The sequence below is a fragment of the Cervus elaphus genome, chromosome X, assembly GCF_910594005.1.
Source record: "Cervus elaphus chromosome X, mCerEla1.1, whole genome shotgun sequence".
NCBI classification, from domain to species: Eukaryota; Metazoa; Chordata; class Mammalia; order Artiodactyla; family Cervidae; genus Cervus; species Cervus elaphus.
The window spans coordinates 40,879,895-40,899,487 of record NC_057848.1 but is presented as its reverse complement, the minus strand read 5'-3'; the positions used below and the strand labels follow the sequence as shown (position 1 = coordinate 40,899,487).

The 19,593-nt window shown below is 44.9% G+C and overlaps 2 pseudogenes; one reads left to right on the top strand and one right to left on the bottom strand.

Annotated features, from left to right (window-relative positions):
- The first annotated feature begins 2,376 nt into the window (after nt 1-2,376).
- Nucleotides 2,377-3,476, top strand: LOC122689177 (annotated as a pseudogene).
- Nucleotides 3,477-9,373: 5,897 nt separating this feature from the next.
- LOC122689179 lies at nt 9,374-9,875 on the bottom strand (annotated as a pseudogene).
- Nucleotides 9,876-19,593: the final 9,718 nt, after the last annotated feature.

Genomic DNA, 19,593 nt, shown 5'->3' with positions numbered 1-19,593 from the left:
TCGAGGGTGGACTCAGTAGTTGTGGCTCACTGGCTGAGTTGCTCTGAGGCATGTGGGATCTTCCCAGACCAGGGATCAATCCGTGTCCGCTACACTGGCAGGCAGATTCGTATCCACTGTACCACCAAGGAAGTCCTTATTCCTGGTTCTTGAGAGCAGAAGGGGAAAGGAAAGTCAGCCCCATATTGGCAGAGGTTTTGGCCACGGACCCACAGTCATTCACAACGGTTGAGAAGAGCCTGAGTCAGAGTTCTTGGGGAAGCAGCAACAACGTAAGGGGGGAAACCATCCCTTGAGGAATTTTTTACCTAACACTTGCCCTCTGGGTGATAGTGACCATGACTAGAACTAGGGAGGCCCATGTGAAAGTGCTTGGGCCTTGGAGGGATCTAGCTCAGTAATAAGAGCCTGAGGAAAGGCCAGCCACTGGAGGGAAGAGAGGCGACACTATTGTCACAGGCAGTTGGTGCTGTTGTTCAGTCGCTCAGTTGTGTTCAACTCTTTGCCACCCCATGGACGGCAGCACGCCAGGCTTCCCTGTCCTTCACCATCTCCTGGAGCTTGCTCAAACTCAAGTCCATGGAGTCAGTGATGCCATCCAACCATCTTATCCTCTGTCATCCCCTTCTCCTCCTGCCTTCAATCTTCCCCAGAATCAGGGTCTTCTCTAACAAGTCAGCTCTTTGCATCAGATGGCCAAAGTATTGGAGCTTCAGCTTCAGCATCAGTCCTTTCAATGACTATTCAGGGTTTATTTCCTTTAGGATTGACTGGTTTGATCTCCTTGCCGTCCAAGGGACTCTCAAGAATCTTCTCACAGGTAGAAAGTCTCTCAATTGCTGACATAGCACAGAGGATAGAGTCTTTGTTGGGAATGACGACTCAGTGAAAACTGGGCTCCCCTCCACTTTTTTTCAATTTCTTTTATTTTTTAATTTATTGGCAAAAAAGGTGGTCATAGATGTCTCATCACTTTCATTTAACAAATCACTTGTTCTTATTTCCAATATTATTTATATGTGTGATATTTTTATCTTAGTCTATTTTGCTTGATGTCCTCAATTTTAATCTTTATTTCATTTTAACTGATATTTTTAATTGAAGCATAGTTTATTTTCGTACATACTAAGTCACTTTTTATGACTCTATGGACTGTAGCCTGCCTGGCTCCTCTGTCCATGGGATTCTCCGTGCAAGAATACTGTAGTGGATTGGTGGATTGCCATTCCCTTCTCCAGGGAAATCTTCCCAAACCAGGGATCAAACCTGCATCTCTCATGTCTCATGCATTGGCAGGCAGGCTCTTTACCTCAAGAGCCACCTGGGAAGATATAGTTGATTTACAATGTTGTGTTAATCTCTGCTGTGCAGTAAAGTGATTCAGTTATATGTATATATACACATTCTTTTTTTCATATTCTTTTCCATGATGGTTTATCACAGGATATTGAATATAGTTCCCTGTGCTACACAGTAGGACCTTGTTGTTGATCTGTCCTCTACTTTCAAAGAGAGGCAAAGAGACAGTGAAAAATGTATTTCTGTTATTACTGTTTTCAGGCTTGTCCAAGGTAAAATACACATGGTCCCATCAATCTGTACAGAGGCAGGAAAACAGTCAAATTCATCTGAGTCTACTGTTGCTTTCTGTGAATCTAAGATGAAAGGTGTGTAGTCTCTGATCAAAGGCAAAAGAGTTGAGTGAGTTGCCTGAAACCTGTCAAGGTGCCAACACATAACAGGGGGAGCTGTCTGACCCTCAGTGTTTAAGAAAGATCAAGGATGTGGTGGATGTAGGCCATGGCAGAGCTGAAGTGGAAGATGTACCCAGAGGGAGATAGGCAGCTTGGAGCTGGACTGGCGGGAGGCCAGGAACTTGCAGAAAGGCTTAGTAAGGATGCCTGAAAGCGCTGAGAAGGATCCTGGTCCTAGTCCTTCTGGAATGCAGGGAACACATAGACATACATAGAAATTCATGTCCAGTCCACCTTCAGCAGCTGCTGCTTCTTGACCTGAGAAACAGACCTCAGGGAGGCTGGGGCCACGCCTTGGTACAAGAATGAGGGAATTTCGAGTCTCCTGGCCAAGGTCTCAGAATGCCTGTGTCCTTCAGGATTCTCGCCCAGGTTTTCCACCTCATTTAATGTTAAAGTTGTACACGAAGGCTCTCCTTCTAAACTGGGGTGGTCTGGGGACGACATCAACTCTTTGATTCACTGGAAGCCAGTTGCTATGGTTCTGAATAGATGTGTCCCCACAAATTCATATGTTGAGATCCTAATCTCCAAGGTGATGATGGTATTTGGTGGTAGAACCTTTGGGAGATGATCTGGCCATAAGAGGCCTCACACGCAGGTGGGCTCGGATTTGAAAATAATGGCTACGCTGCTGAGGCGCAGCCTATGGCTGGAAGACGTAAAGACTGAATCTCCCGAGAACCCCACCTCAGTTCTGCAGGCCAGATGGGCCCTTGTGGAGTTCCAGTCGAACCCAGAAGAAATGAGTGAGCCCAGTCCTCAGTCAGAGACAAGACCGGGATCACCCAGTCTACAGGAGGGGCCAGGCTTGGGGTCCCCTCGAAAGCAGCTGGAACCGGACTCAGGTTCCCCCCAGGGTCAGCGAGATCCAGGCCTGGAATCACCCCAAAGCCAGCAGAAGTCGAGTCCTGAATTCCACCGACTTCAGTCAAAGCCAAGTGAGGAGTCACCCAAGTTCTCCCAGGGCCAAGGCAAAGCGGACTCAGAATTGTGCAAGAGTAAGGAGGAGCCGACCCCGAGGTCCCCTAATATCAGTTGCAGCCGGGCTCAGGATCACTAGAGCCTTACCCTGGTCAGCATCTCTGGGTCCCAAGCCCTCGAAGCCACTACAGGAGCTGACACCCCAGTCGCCCGGCTCCCCACGGGATCAGCATGAGTAGAGTAAGCTAGCTCCAGCCAGGCAGCCGGCGAGAGAAGGCCTCGCGCCAAAGAAGTGAAAAAGTTGTCGGGCCCAGGCCCCTGCGTCCAAGAAGCCGAAGGAGGAGGAGATTCCTATAATCCCAAAGGGGAAGCGCAAGTCTGGGCGGGTGGAAGGACCGCTCAAAGAAGAGGTTCTCCCAGACGGTTCAAGACAAGCCCCTGCGCACATTCCGGGCAGCAGAAGATGAAAGATCGGCAGGAGAGGAAGCTGGCCAAGGACTTCTCCCGGCACCTGGAGGAGGAGAAGGAGCGTCGCTGCAGGGAGAACTTGAAACACCGCCTGGAGGAGGAGCGGGAGGCAGAGATCGTCCAAGTGATCTGAAACCCTGCCAAGCTCAAGCGGGCGAAGAAGCAGCAGCTGCGGTCCATCGAGAAGCCAGACACGCTGACCCAGCTACAGAAGCCACCGCCTCAGCGGCCGGCAGCCAAAGTCTGAGCTCAGGACGGCCGAGGCCTTCTGTGGCCAACCACCGTGTCTGCACAGCAGCTCTTGGGTCACTGGCCACACTCCTCTGCTGACCCGGCACTCGGGCTCCACGGCTCCCAGACAGCGGCACCACCGGAGTCGGGGCTCTGAGCCTTCAAGGGTTGGTGGGCAAGTCTCCGTGGAGCAGGGGGAGCCTGGAACCTCGCAGAGACTGGAGGCGGGAAGAGGGTCAGCCTCCTCCTGCCCCCTGCCATGCCCCCTCCCGTCCAAGTGCCTTCAAACCAAGAAGAGTAATTTCTGGTTCCTCAGGGAACTGATGACTGGAGGGGTGACTCCCCAGAATGTGTCTGCTCTGTCTCAGGGTCCTGGATCCAACCCAGGCCAGGAGGCTGGAGTTAGGTGTCAAGCTCCCCCCACCCCCACCTTCCCAAAGGCTGCTTTGGGTCCCTCTGCACCCCACTGACCCTGTCACCCAGCAGACTGAATCCGGCTCCACCACACTTCTTAACACTTAAGGTTAAAATGGGGAGGTTGCAAGGGGCAGGGTCCCTCCAGCTCCCCCTTTCCTGTCCCAGACTCTGCAGAAGCCACCCCGCCTCCCACCTGAGTTCTGATTAACTCATTACATCCAGTCTCCAGCAGAAGTCTGTATGGAACACCTGCTGTGTACTGGCACAATTCTAGGTATTAGGGAATACAGACAAAAGTTACTGCCTTCAAAAAAAAAAAAAAAAGTTACTGCCTTCAAGGAGCTTTCATTCTGATGGAGAAAACATAATTAACAATAAAGTACAAAAAAAAAAAAAAGAAAGAGCCCTCACGAATGGGATTAGTATCCTTGTAAAAAGAAGTCCCAGAGACCTAGCTTGTTCCTTCTGTTATGTGAAGACACAGAGAAAAGACAGCAAAGAAGGAAGACAGGAACCAGGAAGCAAGCTCTCCCCAAATCTGCCAGCACCCTGGACTTGGACCTCCCAGGCCCCAGAACTGTGAGTAATTAATTTCTGTTGTTTGTTTGGTTTATTTTATTTTTATTGAAGTATAGTTGATTTACAGTGTTGTGGTAATTTCTGGTGTACAGTGAAGTGATTTAGTTTTATATGTATTTATTCTTTTTAAGATTCTTTTCCATTATAGTTTATTGCAAGATACTGAATAGTTTCCTGTGCTATACAGTAGGTCCTTATTGTTTATTTATTTTTGTTTATTTTATATACAGGGAAAGTGTTAGTCACTCAATCGTGTCTGACTGTGACCTCATGGACTATAGCCTCCATGGAGTTCTCCAGGCAAGAATACTATAGTGGGTTGCCATTCGCTTCTCCAGGGAATCTTTCTGACCTGGGGATGGAACCAGATCTCCCACATTGCAGGCAGATTCTTTACCATCTGAGCCATCAGAGAAGCCCATTATATATAGTAGCTTGTATATGCTAATCCTAAACTTCTGATGTATCCCTCCCCCCAAAGTTCTGTTGTTTATAAGCCACCCAGCCAGTGGTATTTTTTACTAAGACATCAGCCATCTCCACTGACCCCTTCTTCTTCACCACCATCACTTCCTCATCACTTAAGTCAGAAAAATCTGTTCAGTATTTTGATGCCACAAAACGGAATGGTGGGTTTCTTGTGGCATCACCCCTCCAAAAGAATACAATAGCAGACCTCAGATAATGTCATGAGAATCTAAGTGTTTCCTGTGGGTTTCTAGTGCTTTTACAGAACTTTGATAAGTACATTTTCTTTCTTTTTTTTTTTTTTCAATTATTTTTATTAGTTGGAGGCTAATTACTTCACAACATTGCAGTGGGTTTTGTCATACATTGACATGAATCAGCCATGGAGTTACATGTATTCCCCATCCCGATCCCCCCCTCCCACCTCCCCCTGATAAGTACATTTTCAAATGGTTTTCTTTCTGTTTTTAAAATATTTCTGTTCAAGTTTTTCTTTACAAGGAAAACTGTCCCTGTCTGTAGATCATCTGATTGTTTATGTTGAAAATTCCAGGGACTCTACAGTGCAATACTAGAACTAATAAATGATCTTAGCAATGTCATAGGATCCAAGGTTAATATAGAAAAATCTCATGTATTATATACTAGCAGGAAACAATTGGAAAATGAAATTTTTACAAATCCCATTTATGGCAATACCAAGAAACATAAAATAACTAGTAATCAGTTTAACAAAAAACTATCAACACCACTCTGATGAAAACTATAAAACATTGCTGAGAGAAATTAAATTAGATGAGACGGAAATAATTGGAAAGACATGCCATGTTCACAGATTGAAGGCTCAGAATTGTCAAGATAGCCGTTCTCTCCAAATTGAATTCTAGATTCAAAGCCATCACAGTCAACATCCATGCAGGTCAAGTGAGCTGTGGGAGAAATCCTAAGGAGCCAGGGCCCCAGACCCCAGTGGAGAAGCAGAGGGGAGCAGTGCCTGCAGCCTGGGCTGCACGGATCCTGGTAGAGGTGGCGTTCAAATGCACCGCTGTCCGGTAGAAACACAGTGTGAGCCACAAATGCCAGCCAAGTCATATGTGTCATTTTTAATTTTCCAGCAATCACATTTAAAAGGTGAAATTATTTAAAAAAAAGAAAATAAAAGGTGAAATTATTTTTAAAAATATACTTGTTTAAACCATGTCCAAAATAATATCATTTCCACACATGATCAACATTTCACATTACTAATGAGATAGTTATACATTATTTGAGATCTGTGATGCATTCTACATCTTCCCAGGTGACACTAGTGGTAAAGAACCCTGTCAATGCAGGAAACTCAAGAAATGCGGGTTCGATCCCTGGGTTGGGAAGACTCCTGGAGGAAGGAAATGACAACCCACTCCAATATTCTTGCCTGAGGAATCCCATGGACAGAGGAGCCTGGCGGGCTACAGTCCCTGGGGTCGCAAAGAGTCAGACATTACTGAGCGACTGAGCACATACCTTCTACACTTACGGCAAACGTCAGATGCTCAATAGCCATGTGTCGCCCACAGCTGCCACACTGGCCAACCCACTTTTAAGCCATATCTTCTGTTGTTCCCTAGTTTTTCTTTCTTTTTTAAAAGTTACTCTTTTTTTTTAAAACAAAAACATTTGTTTGTTTGGCTGCATCCAACCTAGTTGTGGCATGTGGGATCTTTCTTGCACTGTACAGGCGTCTCTAGTTGTGGCATGCAGGCTCAGTAGTTGTGGCTCTTGGGCTCTAGAGCACAGGCTCAATAGCTGTGGTGCACAGACTTAGTTTTCCCATGGCATGTAGGCTCTTAGTTCCCCCACCAGGGATTGAACCTGAATCCCCTGCATTCAAAAGTGGATTCTTAACCACTGGACCACCTGGGAGGTCCCTGTTTCCTAGTTTTTACAGTTATTTTTAAAATCTACTTTGTTGAGGTCTGACCAGTGTACAAAAGCTGTACATATTTAATGGATAAAACCTGATGAGTTTGGAGATAAGTATGTACCCATGAAACCATCACCACAACCTTTGCCATAAACATATCTGTCAAACTCTGCAAATTTTCTCCCACCCTCCTTATTTATTTTTATCATTGTTATTATTATTTGTATTTTATTGGTTTGTTTCTTCAGTTGGGACAATAGCACAGTTCATCAGATCCGCCAAGGTCATCCCCCATGGGTCCTGAAAGGTCAGAGATTTCTTCTGTCACCTTCTGGGTCTGGCCCACTCACCCTCCTCGAGGCAGATTGTGAGCCCCTTAAAATGTGAGGTCTTGCATTATATGTCCTGGATCCACATATAGGAACATATGCCATCCTATGTTATCATCCCTTCAAAGGAATTTTTAAAATAATCTCCCCCTTTTGTATGTGGTTTTGAAGAGGATGTTTTATCTACATCTTCAATTTCAACCACAGTTCCGATGATGCCCCGTGTGTCCCTTGAGCAGAACAATTCCCTCAGCAATATCTAGTTATTTGGCAATCTTTAAATAACTGGCCACGACTGGCCCCTAGGTCGGGCCAACCGACCTGCCTCTGGGCAGGCTTCATACTCGTGGGCTACCTAGTTATGTGGATCTGACCGCATGATAGAAACGATTCCTCTGCAAAGTAAATACAAATTCTTTGGCATGAGAGTATAAAGGCTTATGTGGTAGCCTGCCCCCTGCCCCCACATGATGTATTTTTTGGTGAGAGAAAATAATTTGAAATTTATAATGCTGCATAATTCTTTGTCGTTAACACCTGACTTGCATTACACAATTTTAGATCTTTCCTCACTGACGGCTGCCCGTTCAGTAGCCTTAGCTTTTGTAATAAGGGCCTGCTCCCTTGACCTTGTGTCTAGCCCACCGCCCTCTGGGCAGGGAGCTGCCTTCCAAGAGGCCTCCTGCTTGTCAGCTTTCCCTTTATTGGAAATCAGCATCTTGACTGGCTCCTTTTCTCAAACCCTGTCCAACCAATCCTTCTACTTAAATGTGTGCCTCATTTCTCTGTCCACTGATGGGTGCCCCAGACCTGCACTGACCTCCTTCTGTGAATCTGCCTTTAGGACCAAATAACAACCATAAAGGCCCAGGAAACGAAGCCTATCACGATTATAAATGACTGGAGGCTGCCTGTGCCCTGCTTCAGAACATTTACAAACTAATTTACTTGATTTATTTTTCTTGGCAAATCTTCCCTTTCGCTAGCTCCACCTGGAGTCATGTGGTCACCTGGGGTGGAGACTCTCAGACCAGTGTCTCCCTCTGGTGCAATCTTTTCATGACCATGCCCCCCCAGCCCTGGGACCCAGCTGATACCATCTGGATAACTTCCTCAGCTTTTACTTTAAAACATTTTTTAATTAATTATTTTATTTTTAGTTTTTGGCTGAACCACACAGCATGCAGAATCTTAGTTCCCCAACTGGGGATAGAACCTGCGCTCCCTACAGTGGAAGCACAATCTTAACCATTGAGTCACTAGGGAATTCCCACTTCCTCAGCTTTTAAAGCAGGACTTGCAGGGATTTCTCTGGTTGTCCAGTGGTTAAGACTTTGCACTCTCAATGCAGGGGGCTGGGTTCGATCCCTGGTCAGGGAACTAGATACCACGTGTTGCAACTAAGACCAGTGCAGTCAAATAAATAAAAATTAAAAATAAATAAATAAAGCAAGGCCTGCAGAAAATTCCAGGGGCTCAAGGGAGACTTTTGGGCACCATTTGATTTGGAAGACCCACACCAAGGCCTGTCTCCAGGTGCCACCCATACCCTAATGGTCAAGAGCAAAGCTTCAGGTGCCTTTGTGAACTGAGACAGAACTGGAGCCTCTCTGAACCTTTCCCATTGCCTGCCTGTTCCTCCTCCCATTGCCCAAATCTGTAGTAACTCACTGAGGACGAGCAGATCAGACTCTTCCTAGAATCAGATCTGAGATGTATGCCTAGGCGGGAAGAAGTTGTCATTCAGGAGGCAGCAAGACTTCCATACCATCTTCTTTTTTTTTTTTTTTTAAAAAAAGCAAACCCATCTTGTTTGGAGAGCAACATAGAAGGTGAGTGACCCCTAACTACTAGTTCACACGATCCCAAGAGCGCAGCAAAGTCTGGTACAAGCATGCATTTGTTAATAGGACTGATTTCCACAGAATGGGCAGCCAAGGGCACCCAGGTGCAGCGCTGGAGGTGTCCCTTAAGCACCTACGAGCCCTACCTCTTCGACCAAGGAGGCCCGCCTGTCCCGGGACTTGGCAGAGTCTGCTGGAGGAATAGGAAAGGAACTGATCTGCAAGAGCTCTAGAAAAGGACGGTCCTCAGGGGTAAAACACATCTGAGATGGGACAAATAATCACACACCAGGCTAGGGGGCCCTGCGTGCTCCATGTCTGTGGAGGGGGCAGTGATGTTGGACGTGAAGAAAAGCCACAAATACATCGAGGATGGGCTGTCTTATCAGGCCTATGTCCTATATTTCTCCTTTTATTTATTTATTTTTAAAACTTTTACTTTTTTTTTTTTTGTTCTGTTAAACAATGATTTTATTGCTTTAGTACAATAGACAAATTTATGCAACCAGGGCAGAAGCTGTGGATGACTCCTATTTCCAATTGGGGGGCAGGACTTGTTCGGTCTTGTAATATTGAGCCAATTGGTGAATACGGCTCTCAATCAGAATCAGACGGAATTTAGCATCTTTATCCTTTCTGTTCCTCTCAAGATGCTTTCAAACAGCAACAACTTTCTTAATTAAATGATAGAGATCCTTGGGGAGGTCAGGAGCAAGTCCTTTGAACTTAAGAATTCTCAAGATTTTGTTGCCTGTCACAAAACGTACTTGCGCAACACCATGAGAGTCTCTCAGGGTCACATCGATCTGTGAGGGAGTCAGGCCCTTCTCGGCCAGTTTGTAGATCTGCTCCTTCACGTCGTCAGAAGTGAGCTTCAGCCAGGTGGGGACGCTGCGGCGGTAGGGCAGAGCCGACTGGGAGATAGGCCCTTTCCGGGAGCGTGCATGCGACCCATGATGGCGGCGGTGTGGTAGCAAAAGGTAAAACTTTTACTTTTAAATTTTATTTTATTTGGCTGTACCAGGTCTTAGTTGCAGCATGTGGGATTTAGTTCCCTGACCAGAAATTGAACTCAGGGTCCCTGCATTGGGAGCGGGTAGTCTTAGCCACTGGGCCACCAGGGAAGTTACTATAGTTCTCCTTTTAAAGGCCTGTCTCTCTTGCTAGAATTATCAGCCCTGGTGCTGGATCCGAACGAACTCAGTCTCACTGTTCGGTTTCCCAATGGCAACACGATCTATATGCCGTATCCTACCTACTGGAGTCAGATTGTGTTTGCCGGGCTTCCCAGGTGAAGTGTGGGTGGTCCACAAATGCTACTTTACAGAGAGAAGGAATTCACAAAATCCCATCTGCCCTGTGAGTGTCTCCTGGTGGGTCCAATTCCCACTTTGGGCTTTGTAATTACAAGTACTCTGCTTCAAGGGGGAAAAAAATCATTGTCTCAGTGCATGCGTGCTAAGTCACTTAAGTCATGTCCGACTCTTTGTGATGCTATGGACCATAGCCCTTAGTGCCTCTGTCCATGGGATTCTCCAGTCAAGAATGCTGGAGTGGGTTGCTGTGCCGTCCTCCAGGGGATCTTCCCAACCCAGGGATCGAACCCATGATTCTGACATCTCCTGCATTTGCAGGTGCATTCTTTACCACTAGCATCACCTGGGAAGGCCCTCATTGTCTCAGAGGACTAAATAAAATGTCAGTCACATGAAGGTATACATGAAAGGAAAATCTCAATGTGGTAACCCACTTTTTCTGTTTCTTCCTTCTATGGTGGGGAGATAGGGGGAATTCTGTCTTTAACTAAGAATAATGTTGTGTGTTTAGCTAAAGCCCACACTTGTCATGAATTAAAGACTTTTCAATTTCCTCACTGATGGTTGCATATTTTGAAACCATAAATTTTAAAATCTGAGCTTATGGTTAACTTGACTTTGACTCTTGCCATTGGAGCTGCTAAACCTCCCCTTCCCCTCCACTCCAGCCCCTGACAACCAGTAATATGTTTTCTGTTTCTATCCATTTGCCTATTTTAGATCTTTCATATAAATGAAATAAAAAAACATGTGGCCCTTTGTGTCTGCCTTCTATCACTTCGATAATGTTTTTGTAGATTATCCATGTTGTACCACGTATTGGTATTTCATTCCTTTTCATTACAGAAGAATATTTCATTTTGTGGGCATAAACCAGATTTTGTTTATCCATTCATTAATTGATGAACATTTGGGTTATTTCTACCTCTTGACTACTATGAATAATGCTGCTATGAACATTCATGCATGGGTTTTTGTGTGGATGTTTGTTTTCATTTCTCTTGAGCATACCCCTAGGGGTGGAATGACTGTAATATGGTACCTCTATGTTTACCTTTTTGAGATACTGTCAAACTCTTTACTGGCATTAGTTTTGATGGTAGCAGTTTTCTTTTTTTGTAGTTTTCTCTTTCTGTTTCGGATAAGCATTTACTTATATAGATTAGACAATACAATAATTATTTGAGAAATAACCATTACTGGATATAATTAGGGAATGAATTTCCCTTCTGCCTTGAGATCAGCATTTATTTATATTGATCAGACCCCATCAATACTTCTTCAAGGATTAAGTATCATTGGAATTCATTTTGATGGTGACTGAGAGCCTTTGATTTCCCCTGAGCTCTCTCCTGTCAGTTTCTTTGCTGAATCCCAACCTTCAGCCTTGCCCTTTTTCTAGTCTCTGTCCCTTCTTCCCCTTTATGCCTCCATTTTCCCATCCCCCTTCCCACAAGACTAGGTTCTTTTTTATTTGGTGTCCATAAATCACATAACTATCTGGTTTAGGGAATGTCTGAGCCTTGAAAACTATTCTCTGTGGGCTGGACATACGGAGTTCATACTTTTAAAAATATGGAAAGGGAGAAAGGAGAGGCAGAAAGGGAATAAGATAACACAGTGGAGTTGGTCTCAAAATGTGGCTTAAAAATTAGAATGAGCTGAAAGTGCCTCAGCTTTGAAAGAAGAGAGAAAGAAAATTAACATATAAAAGCAGTTGGTCCACCATATATTTAGAACCTTGAGGCTCATGATCATACATGATAATCAGTCTCTTTCCTTCCAGCGACAGCCTCTGCTAGGCTCTGCCTTCTGTGAAATGGCTCTTTTCCAAAAAGTTCTGTCCTCATTCTTCTGCCTTCAGAGAAGCACCTAGGGGAGGTAATGCTTAGCTGAGTTCTCCTTTAACCAGTCATATTCTGACCCTGTCTTCTCTCTACCTACTCCATTTTGCTTCTTCCAGAATGTTCTGCCCCTGCTCTTGCAGAAATTTCTAGAGAGAGGAGTTCTACTCAGTTCTCCTTCAGTCATATTCTGAGCCCCTGGTATTTTCCTCAGATCACCCCACACAACCACTCCTGCTTGGACTTCTTCCACAGATCAAGTGATCTGGGTGCTCCTTCAAAGCCCTGAAGGAAGGACATCCTCACACACGCCCCTGAAGGAAGCCCACTTAGGGGCTACAGCGACACAGTGTACTCTCACATCAGACCTTCCACCATCTCTGTACTCAAGAGAGTGACAGAGATCATTCTGGCTCCAAAATGTTATAAGAGGCACAGGATTCTCTTTAAATTCAAGCACACCCAACAGCTGGACATGCAGGGACTCTGACTGTTAGGAAAAACACTGACTGAAACTGCCCACCACAGCCGGGCACCGTAGTAACCATTTTGTGTGAGTTTACCAGGAGATCCTGATAAGAAACAGAAATAACAAGCCACCACCAACCAGAAGAATTTGGAAAAAGTCAGAAGGAGACATAAGACACCAGTCCATATGTCCTCCCAGAATCCTTCTCTCTGGCATCCATCTTGGCTGAGCAATGCATGCACCACTAGGAAGGACCCAGAGTTAGAATGAGTAGAATGATTGGCCAGAGACAACCTGGAAACTAATCCCATCACCATAAAACCTGAGACTGTGAGCCACGTGGCAGAGCAGTCCTCCTCGGTTCCTTTACCCTCCTGCTCTCTGCCCCAGGCACCCTTCCCAATAAAGTCTCTTGCTTTGTCAGCACGTGTGTCTCCCGGACAACTCATTTCCGAGTGTTAAACAAGAGCCCTCTTCCATGCAACATGATGACTGAACAGCGTGAACATGAAGTGAACACCCTCAGAGTGATTGTTTATAAGACGTGAGTTTATTCGTGCACCACTGGCTGACGATGGGTTGTTGTTGTTGTTTAGTTGCTCAACTGTCTGACACTTGTTCAACCCCATGGACTGTTTGTCCATGGGATTTCTCAGGCAAGAATACTGTACCTATTGCCAGAATTTTCAAACAATGCCTTTGTGCGGGCACTGTAATGAGGGAACTTAGCCATGAACTGGGCATTGGGAGATCTGGGTTGTAGTCCTGGCCCTGCCATTAACTTTCCCATTGTCTCCTATCCATGGAGTGAAGGGCTTGGGTTGGAGAAATGAATTTCCAAAGTGAGTATTAAAATTTTTTCTTTCAATTAATTTTTTTTTACTGTGTATAACAAGTTTCCTAAAATAATACTCACCACTAATCATGAGTGATGGATTCTGATATTTTTCTGTATCATTGTATGTTATTATTTTAATTGTTGTGATCTCAGAAACTGATTTTCTGACCCTATAAAGAGAGATGACTGGTGGTTTGAAGAACTGGACTGGAGGGTCTTTAAGATCTTTTTCTGCTTAATATTCTAAAAATCAAAAGGGCTAAGTTGGAAACATGGGAAAATCAAATACATAATATTCATCCACAGCCTCAGTCTGGCTGAATCGCTCTCTTTGACCTTCCTCAGATTGTCAGCAACTATAAAAGTCAGACTTTCTGTAGCTACAGGAGACAAGGGCCCCTAGATCATGCCCCAGGCTTGATGGCCCTTCCCATGGACACAGTAGGGGGTAACCCAGGCACTTAGCCTCTCTAAACCCCAGCATCCTCAGCTGTAAAGGGGGGATGATAATGCAGACCTTACAGGTTGTGATGAGGGTCAAATGAGGTCCTAGGTGTAAAGGTACCCACAGGGGTCAGGACCTGCAGGTTCCCTGGATTGAATGTGACCTGAAGGTGTGATCTGTTTGTCATACACCGGCACACCCTCCACTTTGCCACTGTCCCTACCACTTGTAGGGTCTGACACCCTCTGGAAGTGAAAAGTGAAAGTGAAAGTGAAAGTCGCTCAGTCGTGTCCAACTCTTTGTGACCCCAGGGACTGTAGCCCACCAGGCTCCTCCGTTCATGGGATTCTCCAGGCAAGAATACTGGAGTTGGGTTGTCATGTCCTTCTCCAGGGATCTTCCCAGCCCAGGGATCAAAGCCAGGTCTCCTGCATTGTAGACAGATTCTTTACCATCTGAGCCACCAAAGACACCCTCTATACACATTAAATGACTTGCTGAAATTCTAAAGCCATTTGAGTTTGCTGCTCTTGGCTTAGCAGAGGGCATGGGACAAATTTGGCATTTAATTCAGGTCCTTTATCTTCTCTGGTCCTGGCACTGTGGAAATCACAGTGCAACCTCACACAGGTAGTTTAAACTCTTTAAGTCTCATGTTCCTCCCTAAAATGAAAATAGTATCTGTCCTGTTTGCTTTTTGGAGGATCAATATTTTAATTTAATTAAATTTAATTTGAAGACTGAGGTTGTGAATGAATATTACATATTTGGTTTTGCCATGTTTCCAACTTAACCCCTTTGATTTTTAAAACATTAAGCAGAAAAACATCTTAAAGAACCCTCCAGTCCAGTGTTCTTCAAACCACCAGTCATCTCTCCTTACTGGGTCAGAAAATCAGTTTCTGAGGTCACAACAGACAATTAAAATAATAACAGAAAATCATAAGACAGAAAAATATTGAGAGGATCAAACGAGATACAGTTCTCCACTGCTTCATTGATCACCATATGTCCCAACAGTAGCCTTGCCCACTGCTTCTGAGAAGCCACCAGTGTCGTTGCAGAAAGGGGGACCCCTTCCAGGGCCCGAAACTGGGCTCTTGTCTAACACTCAGAAATGAATTGTCCAAGGAGACACATGTGCTGACAAAGCAAGAGATTTTATTGGGAAGGGGCACCCGGGCGGAGAGCTGGAGGGTAAGGGAACCCAGGAGGACTGCTGCCACATGGTTCGCAGTCTCGTGTTTCATGGTCATGGGATTAGTTTCCAGGTTGTGTTTAGCCAATCATTGTGACTCAGAGTCCTTCCTGGTGGTGCACGCCTTGTTCAGCCAAGATGGATGCCAGAGAGAAGGATTCTGGGAGGTGGTTGGACATGTGGTGTCTCCTTTTGACCTTTCCTGAACTCTTCTGGTTGGTGGTGGCTTAATAGTTCTGTTTTCCTTACCAGGACCTCCTGTCATAAAACAACTATGCAAATAGTCACTATGGTGCTTGGCCAGGGTGGGGGGTTTCAGTCATTGTGCTTCCCCTAACAGTGTCAGGAGGAAGACAGACCTGAAAAAAAGGTGCTACAGTAAAGATCGTGCCCAGAGCTGGAGACCCAGTAGAGGAAGAGAGAGTGACTTGGCGTCAGGGGTAGGAAGTGACTGTCAGCAAGATGATCGAGCCTTGGAGTTGTGCTGGGGTGGGGGCTGTATCTGAAGAGCATCATTTTTTTTGGCTGTTCTATGCGACTTGTGGGATCTTAGTTCCCTGAGAAGGGATCGAATCTGTGCCCTCTGTGAAAGGTTGCTGCTACTAGCCATGAATGATGCTGGGATTCTTGGCCTTTGGAGGAGAGGAATTCAATCCGGGGCCAGTGACGAAGCTTGATCGCTCAGAGCTTTTGTGTAATCAAATTTTATCAAAGTATAAAAGAGATAGAGAAAGCTTCTGACATAGACATCAGAAGGGGGCAGAAAGAGTGCCCCCCATCTAGTCTTTAGCAGATACCGACTAGCAGGCTGCTAATTAGAGAAAGGAAATGTCTCAACCCTCAGAGAGTGGCACCAGGCCGCTCACCCACAACATGCATCTTGAGATAACATTGGCACAAGGTGAGTCATCCTGGGCCATAAAACGACTGACATGAATCTTGAAGAAAGGTAGGTTTCCAAGCAAATATATAGTTTCATTAACATAGTTTAAGAAAAACATTTCCATAAGAAAAATGCATTGGTTAGCTCAAGGTTTGAGAAAAGTTAAGTTCAGGTGGAACCAGGTATCGTCACGGCAACACAAAATTTTAAAAGAAACCTCCTTTTAATTTTGTATAGAAAAGGGGAAAAAAAAATCTGACACTTGTAGTCTGTTTTCTCCTGCTGATTAAGAGAGAAAAAAAAGAAACATCTGACACTTGCAGCCTGTTTCCTCTGCTTGGGGACCCCTAGCCTTCCTGCCTGTTACCCACTCACCTGCATTGGGAACACAGAGTCTTAACCACTGGACTACCAGGGAAGTCCCCAAAAGAGCATAATTTTGATACCAGAGATGATTATTTGATAGTGAATGTTACCAATTCGTGCTTTATGTGACTCTGTCACTGTACTTTTTTATGGAGTCCAACGCCTTTTCCTTTATATTCTCTCATTTTCCCTCCATCCTCTGCCCCAACTGCTGATATTTCAGAGACACTAGGAATTGATCCAAGATCACTTTCCAGGCAGGCCTCTTCCCAGCTGCTTTCCATAGGCATGCATGCTCTGTTTTACGATGGACACTGTGTTTGATTAATATGATGGGAATATGATGTACCAAAGGGTGGGGTGGCATACAGAGTGTTTATTATCATTCATCATGCCCAACATTCCCCAGCTTGAAGGTTCTGGCGCTTCGGGGTCTAACTGGCTCAAATGAACCCTGCCTGGCCCTCCTAGAGTTAGTACTTCCAGAACTGTCCATGTAACACCCATCTCTCTTCATGGCTTCTGACTGTACCCCCTGTGTCCATGTGTTTAGCTTCACCATAGTACTCTGTCATAATTAAACCAGGCAAGATAACAACAAAGACTCATGATTAACAAATTAATCAGCCTCTCGTTGTATGTTCTGACAGTGTTTCTCATTACTCATGATGCATCACAAGGTAATTCTCCAAAGACACCTGAAGAGTAGTGAGTCTAATTTTGGCCAATGAATGACGACAAATTTGTCTTCCTTTCATCTAGGGAATGGTCATAAATGAAAAGAACCCTGGTACTAACTGAGCAGTAAACATGAGCCTGACCAAGATGCAAAAGAGGGCCCACTTCATTAAGGTTTGAGATTTGGACTTGACTCAAATTGTTAGGGGAAGCACACTGACTGAAACCGCCCACCCTGGCCAGGCACCATAGTAACCATTTGCATGAGTTGTTTTATGACAGGAGGTCCTGGTAAGGAACACAGAACTAATAAGCCACCACCAACCAGAAGAGTTCAGGAAAGGTCAAAAGGAGACACCACATGTCCAACCACCTCCCAGAATCCTCTCTGGCATCCATCTTGGCTGAACAAGGCGTGCACCACCAGGAAGGACTCTGAGTCAGAATGACTGGCTAAAGACAGCTCGGAAACTAAACCTATCACCATGAAACATGAGGCTGCAAGTCACAAGGCAGCAGTCCTCCTGGGTTCCCTTACCCTCCAGCTCTCCGCCTGGGTGCCCCTTCCCAATAAACTCTCTTGCTTTGTCGGCACACATGTCTCCTTGGACAATTCATTTCTGAGTGTTAGACAAGAGCCCACTTTCAGGCCCTGGAAGGGGTCCCCCTTCCTGCAACAAAATGACCTGAAACAACTGAGAGACATTTAATAAAACAACTGATTACAGACTTCCCTGATGGTCCAGTGGTTAAGACTCTGCACTTCCAATGCAGGGGGCGTGGGTTTGATCCTTGATTGGGGAACTATGATCCCACAAGCCACGTGGCACAGCCAGAAAACAAAAACAAAAAAACTTACCAAAAAAATACAGCTGACTAGTGCTCATCCCAAGTGACAAGATGTTGAAGGACAGTGAAAGACTAAAGGACTGTCACAGACTGGAAGGGACCAAAAAGACACAATAGTGATTATAATCTGGGGCCTAGATGGGATCCTAGAACAGAGAAGGCACACCAGTGCAAGAAGCCTGGTGAAATTTCAATAAATTCTGTCTGTAGTTTAGTTAATACCATTGTACTGATGTGATTTTTTTGGTTTTGGGAGTTTTACTAAGGTTACACAAGGTGCTAACATTAGGGGAAGCTGGGTAAAGGGTATGTAGGAACTCTGAGTACTATTTTTGCAACTTTTATGTAAATCAAAAATTATTTTAAAGTAAGTTAAAAAGTAATCTGAAATATATAGGCAAAATCTTTCTTTTTTTTTTTTCCACACTGCAAGTTATACAAGATTGGTCCCTGACCAGGATTGAACCCAGGAGCCACTGGACTGCCAGGAAAGTCTCTGTAGGCATAATCTTACTAGACAACATAAAATGGATGAACTGGCCATCCAGGAGCTGAACTCATTATTTGCTTCAGGGCATTTAATTATTTGCTTCAGGCATTAGCCTGACCCATGTTTATTCCTTGGCCTTTTGAATTAGTCAGCTTTGTGTAGGCTTTTACACATACAGGTAGTGAGAAGCTTAGTCCAGGCTGATGATTCCAAATAGATGAGTGTCATCATCGGACTGAGTTCTATGACCCTGACATCTTTGTACCTCAGTTTTCTCATTTAGAAAAGGTGGGATTGGACCCAATTTTTAAGAACCCTTGTAAGTGATGCGATTCTATGGCGTTATTTGTAACACAACTGTCAGTGTTGAAGATAATGGACCTTGGGAGAAGCTGAAACAGGGATGTCAAAGAAAGGACGGCTTCTTTGGAGGTAGGTAGCAGAACTTGGCAGACATTGTGGACATACTGGTATCTGGTGAAAGCCCTTTGCAAAAGAGCCACAACTAGTCCTAAAGTATTACCGCTAAATAGGAGTGGTGTCTTGTTGGATGTTGGAGTCAGCTTACACTATTGGGAATGGTAATTGAGGATCCCTCCTCTGTCTGGGTGTCATCTACTCACAGAGTGCTTATGGACTTTTTTCACTCAAAGCAGCATTGTTGTCCAGGAAACTTAAAAAAAAATGTTAATTATAAGTTATAGTTTATTCTTCAATTATTTATCCATATATTGTTTTCAGTTTCAAAATGAGGACATTACAGAGCAATATGTTCCTGTGGGGCTTCCCAGGTGGCACTAGTGGTAAAGAACCCACCCGACAATGTAGGAGACATAAGAGACACGGGTTCTATTCCTGGGTCAGGAAGTTCTCCTGGAGGAGGGCATGGCAGCATTCTTGCCTCGTTCTTGCCTCATTCTTGCCTCATTCTTGCCTGGAGAATCCCATGGACAGAGGAGCCTGGGGGGGCTACAGTCCATAGGGTCACAAAGAGTCCGACATGACTGAAGCAACACACACATGTTCCTGTGACTTTACCAGAAACTGGAGAAATTCAGTGAAGTATCTTCCTTCTCTGTTCCATGAGCTGAAAATAGTAGTCAACGTTTCAGTTACACATGATGAGTAAGTTCTGGAGATCTACTGTACAGCAGTGTGATACCAGTGAACAATAATGTATTGTATGCTTGAAATTTTCTGAAAGTGTACATCTTGTGTTCTCAACACCAAGAAAGGAAGGAAAATGGCCACTCTGTGAGACAATGGATATGTTAAGTAGTTTAATTGTGATGATCAT